A 24,464-nucleotide genomic window follows, 5' to 3' on the forward strand; every position below is an offset into this window, starting at 1 on the left:
AATGAAGTTAGTACACCATACTAAAAATAATCTCAAAATGGATTAAAGACCATAATACATAAAGCTGGATGCCATAAAACTCCTGGAGGAAAATATAGGCAGGACGCTCAATGATGTAAATAACAGCAATATCTTTTCATATTCACCTCCTAGAATAAGGAAAATAAATAAATAAATAAATAAATAGGACCTAATTAAATTTAACAGCTTTTGCATAGCCAAAGAAACCATGAAGAAAACAAAAAGACAACCTACAAGGTGGGAGAAAATATTTGCAAATGAAGCCATTGACAAAGGATTAGTCTCAAAAAAATATACAAACATCTCACACAGGTTTATAGGAAAAAACCAAATGACCCAATCAAAAAATGGTTAGATCTAAAAAAACATTTCTCCAAGGGAGACAAATTTCCAATAATCATATGCATAGATGCTCAACAGCACTAATTACTAGAGAAATGCAAATCAAAACTACAGTCATGTATCACCTCACACCAGGCAGAATGGCCATCATCAAAAAGTCTATAAACAATAAATGCTGGAGAGAGGGTAGAGTAAAGGGAACTCTGTTACACTATTGGTGGGAATGTAAATTGGAATAACCAGTGTGAAGAACAGAATGGAAGTTCCTTAAAAAAACTAAAAATAGAACTACCACATGACCCAGCAATCCCACGCCTCAGCATGTATCCCAAGAAAACTATAATTCAAAAAGATATATACACCCATAAGTTCACTGCACTAGTTACAATAGCCAAGACATGGAAGAAGCATAAATGGATAAAGAATTGATAAAGAATATGTGCTACAAATATACGATGGAATAGTACTCAGCTATAAAAAGAATGAAATAATGGCATTTGTAGCAGTATGGATGGACCTAGGAATTATCATGCTAAAGTCAAGTAAGTCAGACAGACAAAGACAAATATATCACTTAAATGTGGAATAAAAATAATAAAACAACATATTTATAAAACAAACTCAAATTTTGAAATCAAACTTTTGGCTACCCTGGGGGAAACTGTGGTGGCCAGAGGGATAAATTGGGAGGATATGTATAACATATACACATATATATAAAATATATAATTAACAAACACCTACTATATAGCATAGGGAAAACTTTTTAATTCTGTAATAACCTATATGGGATAAAATGGATATATGTATATGTATAACTGAATCATTTTGCTTTATACCTGAAACTAATACAACACTGTAAGTCAGCTGTACACCAATAAAATAAAATAAATACATGTACTAGCACAAAGTTTGGCTTTAATGTCACAACACTATAGCTAATATCAAGAAGCCAGGACACTACTCTGTATCCCAGGGTTTAGGAAACAGTTTCTGCCTCTTTTAAGTGTGCTGCCACAGCCATGGTTTTCTTGGAACGTAAGATTGGTAATTAAACATTAAAACATGAATTCTAGCTTCTCTTAACATTCATTTCTGTCAGAGCAAACTTATCTGCCAATAATGCTCCACAAGTATAGATTTACCTCACTTCTAACTTATAAATTGATACCTGATTTACACTCAAATCTCTTAACTTTAAGGGTGTCCCAAAACATGAAATATTTAGCATCCCAATCTTAGAAATACAAGGCAAAAGAAAGGCTATGAGTGTCAATCAACATATCCATCAAACTCCATCACTCTGGCTACTAAAATTCCATTCATAGCTTTCTATGCATAATAAATGTCCATCAGTACCAGAAGACAAAGCCAAAGAGGATAACTAACATACCACCAGTCATGGTACCCATCTCAAAGAGACATTTATTCTCTGCTTATTTAGTCTAGATTCTGCCTTACATTTCTGTACATAGAAAACCAATTTATAAGTCAGTTATCCAAAATGTACTATATATAAAGTATTTAGGGAATAAAAGAGCAAAGCTTATATCCATAATAAGGGAAAGAGAAAACATTCCTAACCACCATATTAGGGGAAAATCACAGGGAAATGTAACTACAGGTCCAAATATAGATGTATTTGAAGGGAAGAAGACATACTCAGTTACTAAAGCCTGAATTTCAGTTCACAGGGCTATGGGTTGATATTTGTAATGTTTTTTCTCACCACATATTTCATGTTGCCCTTTCCTTTAGTCAGCACCTCAGCACCTGAAATTTTATTACCCAGTGCTTTCAGCCATTAGTGTTTCTGCTTTTTTCTATTATCACAAGTTATGAAGGAGTTGATCAGTTAAACCTAAGGAGCCCATGCTTTCAAAACGCATTCCTCTCTACCTCCTTTTTCTTAATAATTAGGATTAAACATACTGCAAAGTATGATAAGCATATTCTTTCCTTGTTGATTCAATGGTATTGAGACCCAAAGTGGCACAGGGACTATGTGGAAATAATATTTTGTTTCTGGGTAAATTTTACCTTTAAAGCAGAGGAGTACAAATTCCTGGTGATGGAAAACAAAAATCTGCAGTGGATTGTAAGAGAAGACCACTTACAAATCTTCAGTACCAGAACAGTATGTTGTATCCAGGCAGAAATGCTACCACATTTTGTAGGACAATATGCTTACAGCTTGTAGAGATGCCATTACTGAATCTTCAAAAGGTCACTTCAAATTTATATGAAAACAGTTTTAGAGAAAACTATGTTAAGACACACTAACTCCCCAGACCAGAGCCACTCTGTCATACATATTAATTGCATTATTGATGTTACTGTAAAATGGAATGGTTGGTCAAAAAAAAAAGCAATTTATGCATGACCTCATAATAGTGAATCATACACTCAGTAAATCCACAACTGATAATGGGTGTGTCTTCTCTGAGGTCAGAGAAGACATACCCATATCCAGCATAATTTGATTCAAGTGAAAAGAGAGTTTATTTAGCAAAGAAGGGCATTAAATATAAACTTCCACTGGGTGACTGCCCAATCCTCCAGGGAAACAGTGTTATAACAGGTAAAAATAGTGACTTGTGAAAATTTGAGACTACATCCCATCAATGGCAGTGATCCATTTAGACTCAGTGGGGTGAAGGCCAAGCTGTTTGACCCCAGAATGATCTTCAGCCCAGCTACCTTGTGAACATATTGATCTGATGTTGTGATAATCAGTGAAAGAAGCTGACCAGGATGGGTCAATTTGCCTCTCTGATTACTGAGAATTTCTTCTGCCATACATACTCTTTTGTGAGCATTCACACCAGAAAAAAATATACATTTCATCTCACCTGATCTTGACCCTGAAATTTCTAGGCACATAAAACCTGGATCCTTTACAAGGATCTCACTAACCATTATTTTAATTGTCCTTACCTTCCTGTCATGTGGTTAGGCATTGCCATCAGTCATCGCATATTTGCACCTCGGGCACTTCTTCAAGATACACTGTACAAAGTTTGTCCACTTGAGGGATTCATCTCCACTAGCCTTCAGGCCCATGCCTGAGTGTGCAGGTAAAATAGAATAGCATTTCTTTTCTAACAGATGACAGTGAGTGAGGCCAGACAAACTCTAAGTCAGAACAGATTTGATTTCCTGAGTCAATTGCTCATTATGATCTTTCTATGGGTCCAGGACACAGAATCCAACAGTGTTCATTTGTACGTTTCTACATGTTAAAGGGGTCTTGCTGCACAAGTAGAGGAGTCTAAGAATATTTCTCACAAGAAGAATGGATCTTAGCATAGCTTTGTTCCATAAACTAGAGTTCTGTGATATGCTTTTCTTATTGGAGATTTCTACAGACTCCAATTAGAATCCTGATCCAGCAGAGAAATAGCAGTTGTCCTCTGAATCTGCTGGATCAGCAAAAGCATCTACACAACAGCATGAACAACAGCCAGGCAGCAGCTAAATTTTCTCTTATTCTATATTACTGAGTTCATGAGTTAGGGCCAATTTTCAGCCAAATATTCTTCACGACCTCCAAAATCTAACTAGATCCAGTAAATATCATATCTTATATTAGCTAAGGAAACCAGGTGTTGCAACAGATAAGCCCAAAATCTCATGAGAAAAAAAAGATATAGAATTTGAAAAAAATAAAAACTGTTAATCACAGGTTATAGGGCTGCATACATAAAAACACCCAATGCAACTATGTTAATAATAACTAATGAATCATAATTAGAGTTAGAAAGACATTAATAGGATGGCTGGATATATGTCAGTACACTATGTACATTTTATTTTAAAATCAATATAATGAATAGTTTTTATTTCCTAATTCTAAAATTTTTATGGAGATTCAATGGCTGAACCACAGTCAAAATGCCACTGAAGAACAGAAAAAGTATGATGTTTCTCAGAATTTCATTAACTGGGCTCTCTGCAGCAAGACCAGTGTCCCCTTCCTCTTCAGCAAAGAGCTGGTAAGAAGAACGCCACCTTCTCCATCACCAGTCGGGGCAATTGTGTTTCAGATGCAGCTGCTGCTGGAGGCAAAATGTAACACAGACCCTGGCTCCCTTTGGAGAATCAGATTCATGTGGGAGCCTAACTTCTGGACTAAGCAGCTGGCTTCCCTTGGCTGTATAACTACAGACGGCAGACAGCTGTCACAGGCAGATTTTCTTGCTTATGGAGGCTTCCAGGGTCCATCATCTTTCTGTCAAAGCCATCAGTCCCCAGTTGCTCCGCAAGAGACTCCCAGCCACCCCTCCTACAAGTTCCAGTCTCCAGCCCTGTGCTCCTCATCGGTCTGCTGCTCTCATTGCCCCCCAGTGTCGCCCTCCCTCAAAGGCCAGGTCCCCCCACCCAGACTGCACCCAGCCCACAGCTTTAGGCCGCCCTCTGAGATGCCCCAGCAGCTGGGGTCCCTGCCCAAAAACAAAGACCTGCCCTGCCATCCGCATTCTCCCAAGCTGCTGCAGCCCTGGCTGGACATGGAGCCCTCCTGCTGAGCTGGAGAGCAGGTCCCAGCGGCTGGGGCAGCCGCCGGCCCTCCAGCTCGTGTGCGTCGTCCCTCCCCAGGATGCTCAGCAGGGCACCCACACGCACCCTGCCTCACACACACCCTCTGTCCACCTCCAGTTTGGCCACCACCCGGAGCTGAAGCTCAGCCACTTTCAGCAGCAGCCACAGCAGCAGCTACCACCGCCACCCCTGCCACCACCCCTTCCCCGCAGCAGCCACCCCCTTTCCTGCCTCCATCCCAGCACCTGGCTCCCGGTCAGCAGGAGGGCCCTCCTGGGCCTGCCTGTGCCCAGAATGTGGACATTATGCACCACAAGTTTGAGCTGGAGGAGATGCAGAAGGACCTGGAGCTCCTCCTTCAGGCTCAGCAGCCCAGCCTGCAGCTGAGTCAGACCAAGCCCCCTCAGCACCTTCAGCAAACCATTGTGGGGCAGATCAACTACATCGTGCGGCAGCCAGCGCCCATCCAGCCCCAGAGCCAGGTGGACCCTGTGCAGGCTGCAGATGAGCCCCCAGCACTTGAAGGCCCAAAGCCAGCTCTTCCTCTTGACAAGAACACCGCGGCCAGCCTGCCCCAGGCAGCCGGCGGGGAGACCCCGCACCCTGTCCCTGCCCTGGGCAGCGCCGCCCAGCACTCCTCTCCGAAGGTGGTGAGAAAGGTACTAACAGAGCCAGCTTTCCCTGACCCTGCGGGACCCTGTGCCCATCAAGACCTCAGGGACCCGGCCCAGGATGATTTGACAGGGGGGAGGAGTGTCCCTGTTCCACCCCGGATGCTCCAGAGCCCTGACTCTTGCCGCCTGTCCTAGTGAGTCAGCAAGGCCCTCCGCCACCCCCTCCCAAGCCCAGGAGCATGGGGAGAGGTGGGGCGAGGGGAAAGAAGCCAATTACGGACCACTGACTCTGTACGGGGACTGTGTGTGCTTCTCGGGCGAGGTCACTTCACCTTCCCGACAGGACTGGGAGGCGGCATCCTTGTTTTATAGCTAAGGAAACTGAGATCCAGGCTTCTACAGCTAGTAGATGAGAAGGCTAAGGTGTATCTACATCTAGAATCTGAAGCCTAAACTTTTTTCCTCTGCAACGGATGCGAATGGGGAAGAGTCCTCTGTGGCCGCACAGTCCAGTTGGTTGGCTTAGGGCTGGAATGATGAGCATGCTGGGGGAGTGGTCTGGAAGGCGTCCTGTGGGGGTGGCTGAGCACTAGGGGCACTGGGGTGTCTCGAAGACAAGCTCTAGGAGCCCTTCCTGTCTGTCCACCTGCCGCTCCCTGGAAGGGTTCATGGCAGTAACCCAGGGTCCCAGGACTCCTCAGCAGTCCTACTCTCAGTTGCCCTTCACGCCTGCTCAGGCCATGCTCCTGAGCACTGGCACCTCAGCACTGTGCACACCTTTCCCTCAGCCCTGTGTGTCCCTTGGCCCCATCCCACTCGTCCTTCTGCCTCTTTAGGCCCAGGACTCCAGTCTCCAGGTGCCTCCCCTCAGCCCTGTTCTCGAAGCCCTGTCCGCTGGTCTATACCCTCCTAGCCCACATCCCCAGCCCTGCGCATCCTCTGGGCTCTTCAGCCCCAGTTCCACTAGTCCTTCTGTGCGCCTGCCCCTCCTCATGTCTCTCCCAGCAGCAACACTGCCATCTGTGTCCTAGATCAGTCTAGCTCAGGGCTACGTGAGAGTTTGAAAAAGGAAGAGATGGCACAAGTGAAATGTCAACTTGGCCACTTCCTATGACTCTTGAGGTCTAGGCAGGCCTGTGGTGTGCATGGCTCTGTTTCTGCCCTACCTGTCTTATCCTTTTGGAAATGGTTTGGCTTTAAAGGCCATATAGATTCTGTAAATTGGCCATTTGTGACTCTTAAAAAAAAATTATGATGTTTCTGCAAGTACTGACAATGTGGCAAACAGAACAGAGGAACAGGCTTGAGAATTAAACTCACACATACATAGAAGCTTGATATGGACACTGTGGCCTAACAGACAGTGGGAAAATCACAGAACTTGTAATACTTGGTGCTAGGAAATCTGACTATTCATACAAAGAAAAAGAAATCAAATTGGACCCCTACTTCATATGATTATGAGAGAATCAATGCCAGGTAGATTAAAGTCCTAAATGTGAAAGTCAAATACATAAAATCTTTAAAAAATAATATAAGAGATTTTCTTCATGACTTTAAGAGACTGATTTCTAAGACAAAACATAATGTCAAAGGCAACACTGACATACATTGTATACACATTAAAATTAGAATCTTTTAAAAGCTATAAAAAATAAGCTGAAGAATGCTGACTATACAGAACATATAAAGAACTTAGTACATAAAATAACAAGGCAAATGAACAAAGTTTGCAAAAGCTGAACTCCAAATGGCCAATAAGTGCATTAAAACATACTCAAGCTCTTTAATAACAAGACAAAAGCAGATCAAACCCACACTATGACACCACTGTATCATAGAATGATTGGCTAACATGAAAGCCTGCCGATTATCAGTGTTGGTGAGGTTGTGGATCTATGATGACTTTCATACTCTGCTGGATGTCACACCAATCAGACAAAAATTGTGAAGACCACATTGGCAGTATCTTCTCAGGTCCCACCCCTGAATGTTAACCACTTTGAACAAATAGCAAGTGGGAATTACAATTTCAATACCAGACAAAATATTATTCTAAGCCATGAATTAATAATATATATTGAGAAGTGACATGTGTTAACTCATCAAAGTATGAAATGATCATGAAACATACATACTGTGAAATGCAGGAATCAAAACATGTAATGTGGAACCACATCAATTTAATCAATAGTTACTGAAGGCTTACTTTGCGTTCAATATATGCATAGCCTGCAACTTAGCAATTCTACTTCCAGCTGCAAGCCTTAGAAAAAGGAGTGTGCATCTCAGAAAACATACATAGGAATATTCTTTTTTTTTTTTTCTTTTGTCTTTTTTGTTGTTGTTTTGTTGTCGTTGTTGTTGTTGCTATTTCTTGGGCCGCTCCCACGGCATATGGAGGTTCCCAGGCTAGGGGTTGAATTGGAGCTGTAGCCACCGGCCTACGCCAGAGCCACAGCAACGCGGGATCCGAGCCGCGTCTGCAACCTACACCACAGCTCACAGCAACGCCGGATCGTTAACCCACTGAGCAAGGGCAGGGACCGAACCCGCAACCTCATGGTTCCTAGTCGGATTCGTTAACCACTGCGCCACGACGGGAACTCCAGGAATATTCTTAACATCATCATTTACAATGGCCAGAAATTGGACACAACCCAACTGTTCATCAACATTAGAGTAAATGAATAAATTGTGGTATACTCACAACAGAATATAGAAAGCAATAAAAAAACTGATGAACCACAGCTATGGGCCATTGGGAAGAATCACAAACACAGAAAGAAATGGGAAAATGCAAAGCAAACAAGAAACCTATCCAAGGCAGAAAAGAACACTAATAGATATTGACAGATAAACATACATCTTATGAAATTCTAAGACACTCTTTCCATCCTCACTTCTGTCAGAGTATTGAACTTAAGAATTCACAAGGACTGTATTGTTACAACGTGAAGAAGACAGGTTTTAAAGACTTATAATCAAAACTTTTACTAGGGTATTGAATACATTTAGTTTTATTAGAAAATAAAAAAAAAAAAACCACTTTGGTCATGGTAGACGAAGATACTTGAGTAAAACTCTCCAACACACCAGCCCTTACCTTCAGCAGTAGATAAGTCCAGAGGAAGTTGAAGCTTCTGATCTTGAAGGTAATTGTAACAAAAAACCCCAACCCAACTTAAGCACTAACAAGGTGAACCCAGTACTCAAACTCAAGAATAGAAGGCACGTGACTATCTCCAGGTGTAACTAATATTTATCTCAGACCTAAGTGTCTTATACAACATTGATCATCAAGAAAATACAAATTAAAACTACCATGCAATTCTAACAAATGACCACTAACACAGAAAATATTAAAAGATTGAGAATAGCAACAACAATAATGTAAAGCAAACTGCTTTGTCAGAAATAACTGGTGGGAGTATAATTGAGATAATCAGTTGGAAAGGTATTTGGAGGAATTTACTCAAGCTGAATCAGGATGTAGCAAAAGATTATCAGGATAATATATGCAAAAGAATTGTGCATGAATTTATATGAAAGTACACATATGAGACTGTTCATAGAAGTATTATTAATGAAAATGCAAATCAGAAACAACAAATACATCTTTCTACATTATGATAAATTATCATCACATATGCCAATGAAAATTAATGAATTACAACTCTTTGAGTCTAAGATGTTTCACAAATACGATATGAGCAAAACCAACACAAAAGTATACATAGTAAGATCCTACCCACGTCAAGATTAATCACAATAAAATGAGTTCATGGTGATCAAGTCCATTCTTTCTGCTGGATGGAGATTATTGGCTGCAATGTGATGTTACACTTCTGGCTTGCTGTTAATAGTCTGTATCTTGTTATGTGTTTTAGATAATAGGTCTGTTAAGCTTTTGATAATTCATCCAGCCCTATTATTATGAACATAGGATTTTTAAGTAAACAAGGTACTTAATTCATTAAAAAAAGAGCCAATCCTTCTCCCTGAAAGAAAACAGAATACAGAAATTTTGAAAATAAGCATGTATAGAAAGTTCAGGCTTCACAGCAGGGGCAATGGGAAACAAGCGCCCTGACAAGCAGATATGCTTAATCACTGACATTGTTTATAATCAACTGCTTATCATGACATTTGACAGAAGACTGAATTTTAACTGGTGTATTAAGTTTTTACAAACAATTCACTCCCCTACTGCCTGCACCCAAGACAGACTATTCTCGGGTCCCACCCCTGAATGTTCACCACTTTGAACAAATAGCAAGTGGGAATTACAATTTCAATACCAGACAGAATATTATTCTAAGCCATGAATTAATAATATATATTGAGAAGTGACATGTGTTAACTCATCAAAATATGAAATGATCATGAAACATACATACTGTGAAATGCGGGAATCAAAACATGTAATGTGGAACCACATCAATTTAATCAATAGTTACTGAAGGCTTACTTTGCGTCAGGCCCTCTTCCAGGTGCTTTGAAGACATTGGTTAATGAAAGGTAAAATCCTCTGTGCTCACATAGCTTTTATTTCAGTGGAGAGGACAAAAAAACAAACCAATTCAGCAACAATTGCACTTAGAATTTTTCTCACATCATTTTCAAAAGCTAATAGATCAATGAGCCAGATGAAAACAAAAATGCAGAAGACTCAACTTACACAATTAACATCCTTAGACTGTGTGTTAAACTTTTACAATAAAACCAGAAATGGAGTTTTTAATAGTAATTAGTATAGATGAAATGTTTACAACATCATCATCATCACTGTTCTGTGGAAGCCACAATCATCAACCCACTACCAAAAAGAAGTCATGTTCACACAGACAATATTCTTTTACTTCCCTGCGATAAACTCAATAAGTGTAGAAATCAAGGATGTAACTGTAGGTAAAAAATTCAGTATGTCTGAAAACCAAATAACTCTTAGACTAAAGATGAAAGCTTGGCCTCTCACTCCACTCTTTGGAAGGTAAACTACAGGGGGTGGCTGAGGTACACCCCTTGCAGGTCTTACCTTTCTCACTGGGAGAGGTTGCTCCAGCTTCGCAACTCCTCCCTCTGCCCATTTCCAGACTGCTCTCCTGCAGGCAGGGAAGGTGCAGGAGCTTCCAGGAATGGCTTTCATTGGTTCCCAGCCCTCACCTTCAATTGGCCAGTGCCGATGTCCTGCGATCAGACACCACCTGGGGAAACTCCCTGGTCTTTCCCTGCCTCCACCTCCTTGTGGGCGATGAAGGTCTGTGGGAAATAGGGTGTAATACTGCAGCTGTCGCTTGAATTCTATCCCTGACCCAGGGAACCTCTATATGCTGTGGGTGTGGCCAAAAAAAAAAAAAAAAAAAACTGAGAGTATTTTCTCCCTTAAAAGTGGTTAGTTACTTTGGAAGTTTATTTGTATTTCCTTTCCTTAGCTCCCTGATTGATTTGTTTTATCATTTATATATATATATATATTTCTACTGTTCAGCATGGTGACTCAGTTACACTTACATGTATACATTCTTTTTTCTCACATTACGTGTTCCATCATAAGTGCCTAGACAGGGTTCCCAGTGCTACACAGCAGTATTTCACTGCTAATTCATCCTGAAGGCAACATTCTGCATCTATTTACCCCAAGCTCCCAGTCCCCCCCATTCCCTCCCCCTCCCTCTTGGCAACCACAAGTCTATTCTCCAAATCCATGATTTTCTTTTCTGTGGAAAGGTTCCTTTGTGCCTTATACTATATTCCAGATATAAGTGATAGCATATGGTATTTGTCTTTCTGACTTACTTCACTCAGGATGAGAGTCTCTAGTTCCATCCATTTTTAATTTTTTTTAAATACCTTGCAAGGCTCATTTGGCTTTTTCTCATACTTTAAGGAGGAAGTATGGTCTACTGAGACTTTCTAACACCCTGAACACTAACATTCTATTTTGATTTTAATCTAATGACTACAAGCTATATGACTCCATGAATACGCACTAATTTAGAATACTATCTAAATTCTGAAACCAGTCTCTGTCTTTAATTGTTTCAGCTTGGAAGTATTTTCACACCTGAGTTCCACTTAGAGATTGCATCTCATTATTTCCACCATCATCCATTACATTATCCAAACAGGAATTCCATTAGGTGTCAGTTTTCACATGGGCCTCCAGCCATTACAGCTGTGGTTATACTCCTGACTCAACCAGGCAGCCTCTGTTTTCCCACTGAGCCTTCCCCAAAATCCTCATCTCTGTTTCATGTAAACTCATTGTCCTTTCCATGTCACTTCATGCTAGAATATTTTCTTCTTGCCTCTTAAATATCCTGGGCAGATCTCTCCACTAAGTAAACCTGCTCTTTGCGGTTTTTTTAAGCTTTCTTATTGTGCTGTTTTCTATGAGAATGTTGCAGATGGTCTTGCCCCACCATTTTTCTCCCTCAAATTACTTCCTTCCCACACATGACATTTCCATTTTTAGAAAAACAGTCCTCTTAGAGCTCATACTTTCCAGGTATGCACCTGTCCACATTCTTCTGGTTCTAGTTCATGTTCTCCACCTTTGTTACAGTTGTGATGTGAGTGACTTCAGTAAATATGATGACTTTTTACAGAAGGGCTCACTCACTGGCCCCCTGATTCCTCTAATCCAGTGATATTTTTACATCCACTCCATTAATCCTATTACAGAACCAGAACCTGCATCTTATAATTTAGAACAGCTCGACCTCTGATTAATTTTGCATTGTAGCTCCTGACAATAGTCATTTCAACTCTCATAATCCCCATATTTCCCTACTTCCATGGACCCATTACCTTCCCATCTGTCCCTATTCATTCTCAATTATTTATTTTCTATGTTAGTTCTACTTCCTTATATCCTAGGGAGGCCATGTACTAAGACTTTAATCTCTTTCTCACGACCCTTCCTTTTCAAGACTTCTATATTTAAAGTGCCTTAAAGTTCCTCTCATGTAAAACCTTGACTTGAATAAACTTATCTTCATATTTCGATCACCTTCCAGAAACTGATAATGTCACATGTAGAAAGTTGTTTTTTATAAATATCTTTTTTTTTGTTACCAAGTTTTTTCTTGACCCTGGTGTGGTTTGAATTCAAGGTATCCATGGTAACTTGATTAACAGTTCAAAATACATTTATTTCAATGATAGAACAGAGTACTCAGGACAGTAACATAAAATGTAAATCTTTAGCTATGAATTTTTATTTTATCATTTTTTTTCTTCTTTATATGTCTACTTACTCTACAGTAATTATTTTGAATATAATGGATATATCAAGAAATATTACATTAAAATATTTTTGGCTTGATATCAGGTGTCATATTTTAAATGAAATGTTTTCCAGCCACTATTTTTATCTTGATCTTTCTTATGTTTTTCACTTTTAGGAGAATGAACAGGTTTATTCTTGAAATAATGAAAAGTAAAATAAACACCCCCAGTTTGTTACATGGATATCAAATAAGAACAGTAAAAGAAAGAAAAATCACTTAATTTTATCTTTTAGACAGTATTTTTATAAACCTAATTTGGAAATAATAGCACTATTGAATACCTACAGTACAAAGGAAGTCAAAAATTGTGAACAGGCTAAATTTGGCACCAGTTAATTAAATAAATTATACTTCTTTATTTTTTCTTTTTAGGGCCACACTTGTGTCATACGGAAGTTTCTGGGCTAGGGGCCGAATTGGATCTGCGGCTGCAGGCCTACACCACAGCGATGGCAACACCAGATCCAAGCCACATCTGCAACCTACTGACCTACTCCACAGCTTGCAGCAATGCTAGATCCTTAACTCACTGAGTGAAGCCAGGGACCAAACTCTCATCCTCATGAAGACAGTGTCCAGTTCTTAACCCAGTGAGGCACAACAGAACTTCTAAATGATAAATTCTTGATTTTCATATTTGAGTTGTTTACACTTTTATTTTTGAGTTGTAGGTTACATAAAACATGTGAATTAAGAGATGTTTCTGTAATTTGAAATGATAAACCCCAACCATAGCTAGATTAATGGGACTCATGAAGTGCTGCTGTGTTAGAACTTGAGGCTGGGAATAAAATGGTCATGCCTAGTAAATGTGTCCTTTAACCAATCATGGAAAAGAAGGTTAAAGATTGATAAGCAGAATCTTTCAGAATCTAAAGGCAGGTAGATATGGTACTAAATGAAAAAGACAATTGTGCTTGTAGGAAATTACTTATCATGATGCCTAATGATTCTAGTCCTCAATGAACTAGGGCCACAGCCCAGGAAGTGTGTTGCACATTTAGTGGCATCCAAAATTTCAGGATGCTTGATGATCATTAGAGGTGCCTGTACGACATGTACAAAAATTCTAGATTTTTTTTCTTTTTAAATAAGCTATCAACAGGAATTTGTATTTTATCTTTGGTAGTCACCACCAAATATTTTCATACCACTGTAGTTTCTGACCAAGGACTGCTAAAAGCAAATGAGTTAGGGTGAAAGAGATTATACACCTGTTTTTAAAATAAGCTTAAAACTTGTTAGAAGCCAAAGGAACTAAGGGCCAAAGATTAATTAGGGAAAATTTGTAATCTGTGACTTTACCAAGGTACCACTCCACTTTGAATTGGGGGTTATGTTATCTGTAAAATTTCCCTTAATTTTTGAAATAATTTCACTGGATTTTCTAGAAATGGTAATAATGGCATTGCAGTACATTTAAAAACATGTTCTTTTTTATGTCTGCTGGAATAAGCAAGCACGTCCATTACTAATTAGTGTAGATGATGGTGATGATTTATTATATACATGTGTATGATGATACTCTCCATGTCTACCATTGCATAGGTATCTATGGAAGTGTGAAATTATCCTAAAATATAGGAATAAAAATTTATTATCTTACAATTTTTGCAGGTCAAGATCCAAAGGCAGCTTGCTTGGGACTTCCGGCTAAGGGTGTTGACAAGGTTGCAATTACGGTATTGCCCGGGACTGGAGTCATGTTAAGGCTCAATTAGGGTTGAATTTGCTTCCAAACTTACTCATGAAGTGGTTGACAGGATTCAGTTCCTCTGGTTTATTAGACGGAGGTTCCTTGCTGGCTATGGGGTAGAGGCTGGACTCTGTTCTCTGCCAGGTAGACTTCATGAGAGACAGGATAAGCACATTGTCTGGGAAGAAGGGATTGCAAGGGGTCCTCTCTAAAACACCTGCTGCAATCACCTCATTCTGATCTACAGCATGACTGAGTGAAGAAAGCAAAAAGCATCAACTTGTTACAATTGCTCATGGAATAAAAGGCCAACATTTATCCAGGCAAAAATAAAAATATCAGTAAATGGCAAACATGTAAAAGAGATAAAAATTATAATACAAACTTGTTTTCTCCAATGATGCTCCGAGAATCTCACTAAAACATTCACTATAAACACAGCCTGTGATCCTACTGCCTGAGTTGTCCAAATGAGATTTTTAAATGTGGTTGATTATGGCAACAACATATCCAAGAAAACTGAGTCATTATTTGAAAAGCACCCATTGACTATCTTTAATCCAAGAGTGCATTATCTACTCCTTGCATTCCTACTGTACCTTATATTTTATAAATGTTCAATAAACATTCATTGTAAAAAAGACAACCAAGCATTTACTTGTACTTCAGGCATTCAAAGTTGGTGGAATATGTGGCTACCAGTTTGAGAATTCATAGCATATTTGAAGAGACAAGAAATATATGATTTTAAAAAATGCATGGAGGGACTTGGGGTTTGGGATTGGCATATGCACACTGAGGTATATGGAATAACTGGTCAAATGGGACCTGCTGCATAGCACGCAGAACTCCACCCAATATTCTGTGATAATCTATATGGGAAAAGAATGTGAAAAAGAGTAGATGTGTGTATATGTACAAATAAATCACTTTGTCGTACAGTAGAAATTATCACAACATTGTAAATCAACCATACCTCAGTACAAATTTAAAAAAATAAAAAAATAAGATGCAAATATCAAAACAACATAAAAGTAGGCATCAATATATAATAAATGAAATATCTTTAATAATGTGAGGTAGGACTTAGTCATGAGTAGATGAAGATTCAAGAAAAATTATAGGGTAAGGTGGGCAGCTGATATAACTCATTTAATTATTTTTAATTTTTTTAAAATTGAAGCATATTTAATTTACAATCTTGTGTTAGTTTCAGGTGTACATCAAAGTGATTCAGTTTATATATATATATATATATATTTATATTTATTTATTTATATTTTCTATCCTTTTTCAGATTCTTTTCCAGTACAGGTTAAAATAAGATATTGAATATAGTTCCCGCTGCTGTACAGTAGGTCCTCAGTGTTTATCTATTTTATGCATAATTATGTATCTATGATAATGCCAACCTCCTAATTTATTGCCCCCACCCTACTAATTATTTACTTTTATCAAGTAAATGAAGATAACTGTGTGAAAGGGTTTACATCAACATTCAACTAAAATAATGAAACATTGTTTTGAATACTTAGAGCCAAAGATATTCAAGAAGAAATGACAAACATACAAACACATACATACAGGCTTTTAAACCCTGATACATATATGGACACATGCATAAATGAATGGATGAATGAGTGATTAGTGAAATTAGAGAATTATTGAAAACTTGAAATATTCTCTCAAACTTCATCCATTTGATAAGCAAAATTTTAATCAAAATCCCCCCCTAAAAAAACTTTCTGGATTTTGGCAACTTTAAAAATAACCTATGTTGTGAGCCACATGGGAATCTAATAAACTCTACAAATGAACCTTTCCACAGAAAAGAAAATCATGGACTTGGAGAATAGACTTGTGGTTGCCAAGGGGGAGGGGGAAGGAATGGAGTGGTTGGGGTGCTTGGTTTAATAGATGCAAACTATTGCTTTTGGAATGGATTAGCAATGAGATCCTGCTGTGTAGTGCTGCGAACTATGTCTAGTCACTTACGATGGAGCATGATAATGTGAGAAAATAGAATGTGAACATGTATGTGTAACTGGGTCACCATGCTGTACAATAGAAAAAAAATTGTATTGGGGAAAAAACAATTAAAAAAACCTAAATAAATAAAAATAAAAAAATTAAAAAACTTAAGGACAAATACTATTTTTTTCTTTAGCCATTTCTATTTTTCCTAATTTTTGTGGTGCATATGCCTCCCTTTTATTTAGATAACAGTCATTTTTTTAAATGCAACAAAAGTAATTGATAAACAAGATAAGTAAAAGAAGATGACAATACCTCTTTTCATGAGCTGCTTGAGAGTTTATCAGGCAACACATTGCTTTCATGCTGTAGATTGAGAAATGCCTTGTATAATGTATTTTGTTACTTAGGATTTTTCTTTCATATGCATGCGTCTTTTACATATAGTCTTATGCTTGGTTGCATTGCACTTGTACATTTAATTTAGCTTAATTTTACACCATCTTCACTTCTATACATGAAGATATATGGTGAAGGCAAGTTCTTATCCTAGATAACTCTGATCTCATGGAAGAGGTAAAGATATTCCATATATATCTTATTTCTTCTTATATTGCAGACTGTTAGCTAGTCAAAATGACTCAAGAGGCAAACTTTAGCTATGATGTAGTATCTTCCAATTTCTGACAGGCTTCGTTTATGCACAAAAGGATTGCCTTTTGCTTATTCCATGCACACACTCAGTCTTACTTTGTCTTCAGAAATGCTAACCTCACCAAGGAGGGATTGATGTTTTTATCTCTATCAGAATAAAATTTCTCATTGTTCCCTTGGGTTCTGCATTTGCCCTTGTTTTTGAAAATGTCTGAATTTTGTTTTTTCCTACAGAACATTTATATACTACAATATTATATTAGTGCTTAAGTCCAGTATTGAACAGATATAAAGCAAAAAATAGACTGTATTTCAGAATTGCTCTCCCTGCATCCTGACCCTATCATTCATTAGTGAAATAACTTTAGATAAGTGTTTGAAAACTCTTTAAATGGCAGTCAACTTAAAATGGTTTAAGAACTTGATCTTATTGAAGAACTGAGGCCAAAAAATTCTGATCAGAATGTCAAAATCATTTGCAATTTTTCACAACCAAATAAACAGCCAGTATAATCAATCACTAAGAGCTACCCTATAAATGTGTTAAATATTAATACTTAAGAGGAACAAAGCAAAACCCTGACCAACTTCATGCAATAATGATACTGCATTCATACAAATTGCTATTCACTCCAATTATGGTAATTCAATATACTTGCCATGGCCACACACATTAGAAGTTATGTGCCTTTAAAAATAATTCTTTTGGGAGTTCCTGTTGTGGTGAGTGGTTAACAAATCTGACTAGGAACCACAAGGTTGCAGGTTCGATCCCTGGCCTCACTCAGTGGGTTAAGGATCCAGCATTGCTGTGAGCTGTGGTGTAGGTTGCAGACATGGCTCAGATCCCATGTTGCTGTGGCTGTGGCATAGGACGGTGGCTACAGCTCTGATTAGACCCCTAGCCTGGGAACCTCCATATGCCATGGGAGCGGCCCTAGAAAAGGCAAAAAGACAAAAAAATTAATAAAATAAAAAATTAAAAAAATTCCTTTGTTTATGAACCACTTTTTTAGAGTACTAAATCAGAACATCCAGCTATTAGTTAATATCAATGCATGCCAACTAACATTAGTAACTCTAATAATCAACAAGCCTTTGCTTTTATATATAAATTAAAATCTGAGGTTTGCATGATTTCCACATGAAAAACAAACAAAAAGAGGCCTTGCATTTTTTAATTAGTTTTTAACTAAGTACAGAGTTTCCATTAGTCTGCTTATGTGCTATACAGCATATGTTGGTAAATGTAGCTTTAAAAAGTTATTAAATTTATTTTTACAAGCTAGACCTCTTTATATGCAGTAAACACATCATGCATGAGATTCAAGTTAGTTTCCTTACTAGTGTTTGTGTAATAAATCATTTTGTAAATCCTCTAACATATTCTCTAAAAGCACATTCCATGAAACATCAGTTTTTCCCCCCTGAATCTAGACAGGAAGAAAAAAAATGATTATTTTATCTATTTAATCTGGGAAATACTGGGTTTAAAATTATTACAACATATTTAAAAATATGCCTCCCAACTCTCCAATAGGATCATGAAATGCACAGCATTTTCCAAATATAGTTGACCCTATGACCCTATTTCCAAAGAGACTATTGTGAATCTAGATGGCATCACCCAACAGACATTTCTGCAGTGATTGAAATGTTTCATATCAGTGCTGTCCAAAACCTAAGAGAGCTACTCATCACTAATGGCTTTTGAATACTTAAAATGTAACTAGTGTGACTGTGGAAGTCAATTTTAATATTATTTAATCAATTTTTTTTAATTTTTAATTTTTTACATTTTATTGAAGTATACTTTATTTACAAAGTTGTAATAAATTCTGCTGTACAACAAAGTGATTCGGTTAAACATAACACTCACATCCATTCTTTTTTAGATTCTTTTCCCATATAGATTATCACAGAATATTGGGTAGAGTGTTCTTTCTATACAGGAAGTCCCCATTCACCAGTCATTCCATATACTTCAGTGTGCATATACCAATCCCAAATGCCCAATCCATCGCTCCCCTCACCACCTGTCCCCTTTGATAACCATAAGTTTTTTTAAAGTCTCTGAGTCTGTTCTGCAAATAGGTTCATTTGCATAAACATACTTTTTTTTTTCCTGTTCCCACAGTATATGAAACTTCCTCAGCCAGGGAGTGAGGTCAGTCCATAGCAGTGACCCAAGCCACTGCAGTGACAACAATGGATCCTTAACCTGCTGTGCTATAAGAAAACTCCAGCTTGAACAAAACTTTAAATAGTCACTTGTGGCTAACGGCTACTTTATTGGACAACTCAGATCTAGATTCTCAAAACACATTCAAGTTCTGCTGTTCTCTTACTATATTGAGGGGTAATTTGGTTGGTTGCCAAGTACCTCTAGAGCACATTAACCAGGAATGTGATGGGTGCAAATATTCCTGTGGAACATGACTGGAGAACAGCGCTCATGAGTCTACTAACAGTGAAGCCAGGAGGAATGATGGAGAGTAGAAAATACCCAAGGAGTCTGCAAAGGAAGTTGAGTGAGGCCAAAGGCAACTACAAATTCTGAATTGCATTATTTATTTCAGCTCTCTCCCAAGCACCTCTCCTTTACTCATCCTCCCTAGTGTTACAGGAAAGGGATGAAAGCAACAAATACGCTAAAATGACTTGTTATGGTCACATGGCAGAGCTGCTTCTCAGAGACAAGCCTAGAAATGTGCAGTAACAGACAAAATGAAAATGTATTTCCTTCCAAAGATACTAAGTGACCACTTTATTTGTGATATACACAAACTTGCATATGATTATGAGGACTGGTTCACCTTGCAATTATATCATCCCACTGTTCCATATTCGAGCATAAGTGACAATATAAAAGTTTCACCAATGCAAATATTAGCACTTCTCAACTAGCATCAAAGCATTACTCAGCCATAAGAAAAGAATAAAGTAAGGCCATGGCATCAACATGGGTGGACCTAGAGATTATCATACCAAGTGAAGTAAATCAGGAAGAGAAAGACAACTATCATATGATATCACTTGCACATGTGATAATAACAAAATGATACAAATAAACTTATTTACAAAGCAGAAACAGGCTCACAGACATAGGAAACAAATTTATGGTTACCAAAACAGAAAGGGGAGAAGGGATAAAGTAGGAATTTGGGATTAACAGATACACACTACTGTATATAAAATAGGTAAACAACAGAGACCTACTGTATAGCACAGGGAACTATAGTCAAGGTCTTATAATAATCTATAATGAAAAGGAATCAGAAAAAGAATATATATATATATATATGTGTGTGTGTGTGTGTGTGTGTGTGTGTGTATGCACATATATTAAATCATTTCTCTGTACACCTGAAACACAACATTGTAAATCAACCGTACGTAAATTTCTTAAAAAGTCAAAGTACTACTAATAACAGTGCCAGACAATACTGTTGGACAGGACACAAGTGGGTTTACATTCATCTACTCTGGAAACCGTTCTAAACTGAGTGAGCAACAGGATAATGAGTAAAATTAGTGAAAGAAAGCCTGAGAAAAAGGGGACTTCAAGATATATGAATACAATATGTAACACATTTAAAACATTTTCAATTTTAAACATTTTGTATTTTAGGAATTATCTCCTTTGATCTGGCAAAAAAAAAAAAACTCGCATTATGCATGGAATTGCAGTCCTGGTGATGGTGATGATGACACTGAGGATTATGATAATGACAATGACAGTATGGTGATCTCAAGTGAAAAAAATATTATCTGAGTTCCTCTCTATCCATAATTATTTTCCTGGAACTTCAAACTTAGAGTTAATATAGTGGGATGAAATTTGGCTCCCATTTTCTTTCCTAGTTATCTCAAAATACTGAGTATGGTATAAAAATTGCTATTGAGAAGACTCATGGCATTCTGATATTTTTTTCTTATAGGTGACTTGGAATTTTTGGCTGACGCATAAGGTGTTTTTTTTTTTCTTATCTTTATAGACAATATAAGTCAATTAGTTGACATAAGTCCCAGGCACACAATCTTTCAATTTTTTTTTTCAAATGTAATTTTTTTGGGGGGAATGGCAGAGGTAGCACTGGATGGATGGTATTATAGTTTTCAGTAAAGTCTCTGCTTCTTTGCTCTTTTATTGTTGTTAAGGAACCCAAATATATGTACATCATATCTTCGAGGTCTTATTTGCTTGTCTAATACAGGGGTCAGCAAACTGTTGCCTGAGGACCAAATTCAGACCTGAGTCTGGATGGAGAGTTGAGAATATTTCATATTTTACATTTTTTAAAGTTTGTGAACTCAAAGAAGAATGTGTAACAGAGACCTCTCTGACCTATGAAATCTAACGTATTAGCTTAAAAACTTTATAAAACTGTTATTAAAAAGTATACAATTTTTTTCAGTCTATAATCTAGTGCATTCAATATTTTTATACATACCATTTCCCTTTTCTGTTTTCTCTTTTTTTCCTTACTAGTGTAAATTCATTCCTGTTATTTTTGTGAAGATGAGATGCCACTCTACTTTTTTTTAAAACTTTCTAAATTTTGTTAGATCTTGTTTCATATCCTACTTATTTCTAGTCACATTATTGAACTTTTTTTGTCCACACTGTTCTTTTAATTTATTTATGTTTTATATTGAAGTAGATTTACAATGATTCAGGTGCACAGCTAAGTGACTCAATTATATATATATATATATATATATATATATATATATATATATATACACATATATAATCTTTTTCAGAATCTTTTCCCTTATAGGTATTATAAGATATTGAGTAGAGTTTCCTGTGCTATACAGTAGGCTCTTATTGTTTATTCATTTTATATATAGTGTGTATCTCTTAATCCTAAACTCTTAATTTATCCTCTTCTCTCCCACTGTTTTTTATGCTAAATAAGTTGTCTCTTTTAAGCCTTCCACTAAAGTATCAGGTAAAAAATTTTGGTAATTTTTTTGTCCTTTAGAACTTATTTTCATCTTTTTATTTCTTATAACTGCATTTATGATTTTCCTGAATCCTCACTTATATCCATTCTTAAAAAGATGGGTTTTTCTGGATAAGAGGAGTAAGTTTATTTTGGTCCCAGTGGAAAGGACTGTGGTTGCTTTTCTCTGAACCATTGCTGTGTCTCTCCATTCTAGAGAGATGTCTTATTTTGTTCTTAAGTCTTTTCTGGTTCAGTTTTCTCCACCCATCTTTCCCATCAGATCCTTTCCTTTGTCTTAACCCAGTGTTACTGACTGCTCAAGTAGATTTACATCCATTAGCTTTTCTTCAGAGTAAGTCTGCATTTAGGAGAGCATGTATTTGCTAAATTTCTTTTTCTTCCTCAAAGACTTGAACCTTCACAGTACTCTTTAGTCCTGTTGAGTTTCTACTAAATTGCTGTAGTTATAACCAAATTAGAACCTCAGTGAATTTCTGCACATTTCCCTGATCCTGTTCAGAGATTTCACTCACGTTTTCACTAAGGATGGGATCTATCCTTTTTGAGGTGTTTAAAAAATTGCTGACAACTTTTTGTCTCTACCTTTAGTATCAGATGTTGTGTTTTTGCCCCACCAGTCCACTGAGGGTGATTCTGTCCTTTCTTTGATGAGCTGGATGCCTGGCTTTATTAGCTTACCTTGTAGTGATGAATTAAAGATAGCAGTTTTATGTTTGTTCTCTGTGGGAAGCAGAATGATGATGACTACTCCCCAGCCATCCCCACCCAAGAGATCTTCACATACAAATCCTGAAACCAGCGAATGTGTTACCTTCAAAGGAAAAAAATACTTTACACTTGAGATTATATTAAGGAAATTTTGATGTGGTGGTTGCCGTGGATTATCTGGGTGAGCCAATGTAATCCCGAGGATCCTACACGGAGAGGGCGGCATGCTCATGGAAGCAGTGATTGGAGTGATGCAGCCAAAGGAACCAAGCCTCCAGAAACTAGGAGGGGCCAAGAATGGATTCTTGCCACCATCCTCCAGAAAGAAACACTTTTGCTTACACTTGACTTTAGCCCTGTGCAACTTATAGTGGACCTCTGTTTTCCCAAACTGTAAGAGAACATATCTGCACCACATAAGCCACCAAATCTGGGGCAAGTTGTTACAGCAATAGCAGAAAATTAACATCTTATCCTTGTTGGTCTATATGATTTGATGGCAAGAGTGTCCTGGTAGGTTCATTAATTAGAAATCATTAAGAAAGAGGAGTTCCCATCGTGGCGCAGTGGTTACGGAATCCGACTAGGAACCATGAGGTCTCGGGTTCGGTCCCTGCCCTTGCTCAGTGGGTTAACGATCCGGCGTTGCCATGAGCTGTGGTGTAGGTTGCAGACGCGGCTCGGATACCGCGTTGCTGTGGCTCTGGCGTAGGCCGGTGGCTACAGCTCCGATTCAACCCCTAGCCTGGGAACCTCCATATGCCGCGGGAGCGGCCCAAGAAATAACAACAACAACAACAACAAAGACAAAAAAAAAAAAAAAAAAAAAAGAAATCAATAAGAAAGAAATGGCCAGGAAATCTCCATCAATTTTTAAATTTAAAAAAAATCCCATATTTTGATGATTTCTTCAATTACTTTCTTCTTTGGGTTGTTTTTTCCTCTTCTAGGACTTATCTCTATTTTGACACTTCTATGGATTTATTCTTGATTTTTTAAATTATATATCCTATGTCTTAATATTTTCTTGCAGGATTCTGCTTCTAGTATGGTAAAATATCTCTATCCATGGTAACATTCCTGCCAAGAATAACTGGGAAAAAAAACATATGTGTTATGAACAAATCCATTATAATACATAAAAACTGTGAGTGCAAACAGTACTAGAGGAAAAAAATGCAAGAGGGACTTCTTTGGACAGAGTTCCACCTTAATATCTTAGGGACAGGAAGAACTTGGAAGAGACAGTCTTTCTAAGCCATGATGCTGACTTGACATTTGGGGGAATTCTGCATGGAAGAGTCAACTCATGGGAGCTCCTGTCTATCTGGACAGATTTTCACAGAAACTCCACCGAGTAGTCTGGGATGTTATTACTGCCTTTTCTTATAGGGAAGGACAACAAAAGTGAGATGGAAATAAAAAGCTTAAACAAATTTCCTCCAACTGATCTTCTACACCACAGCACCCAGCCGCAGGCACTCACCTGCTACAGATATTAAGGTTCAAGGCAGCCTTCACTCTACAGAGAAGAATTTTTTTTTAGCTTATAATTGTCATTAATTCTAAAATTCCTTTTCATATGAATATAGATAATGTATTTTCATTTCATAGATTTTAAAAGGGCACATTTCAGAAATTAAAA

The 24,464-nt window shown here is 37.8% G+C and overlaps 1 pseudogene; it reads left to right on the top strand.

Moving 5' to 3' along the window:
• The first annotated feature begins 4,226 nt into the window (after window positions 1-4,226).
• Window positions 4,227-5,711, top strand: LOC146404474 (tripartite motif-containing protein 66 pseudogene; annotated as a pseudogene).
• Window positions 5,712-24,464: the final 18,753 nt, after the last annotated feature.

The sequence above is a fragment of the Sus scrofa genome, chromosome 3 (genome assembly GCF_054392235.1).
Source record: "Sus scrofa isolate SSC_HxYL_T2T_F1_AM1 chromosome 3, Sscrofa_HxYL_maternal_Yorkshire_Landrace_v2.0, whole genome shotgun sequence".
In the NCBI taxonomy this organism is placed as follows: Eukaryota; Metazoa; Chordata; class Mammalia; order Artiodactyla; family Suidae; genus Sus; species Sus scrofa.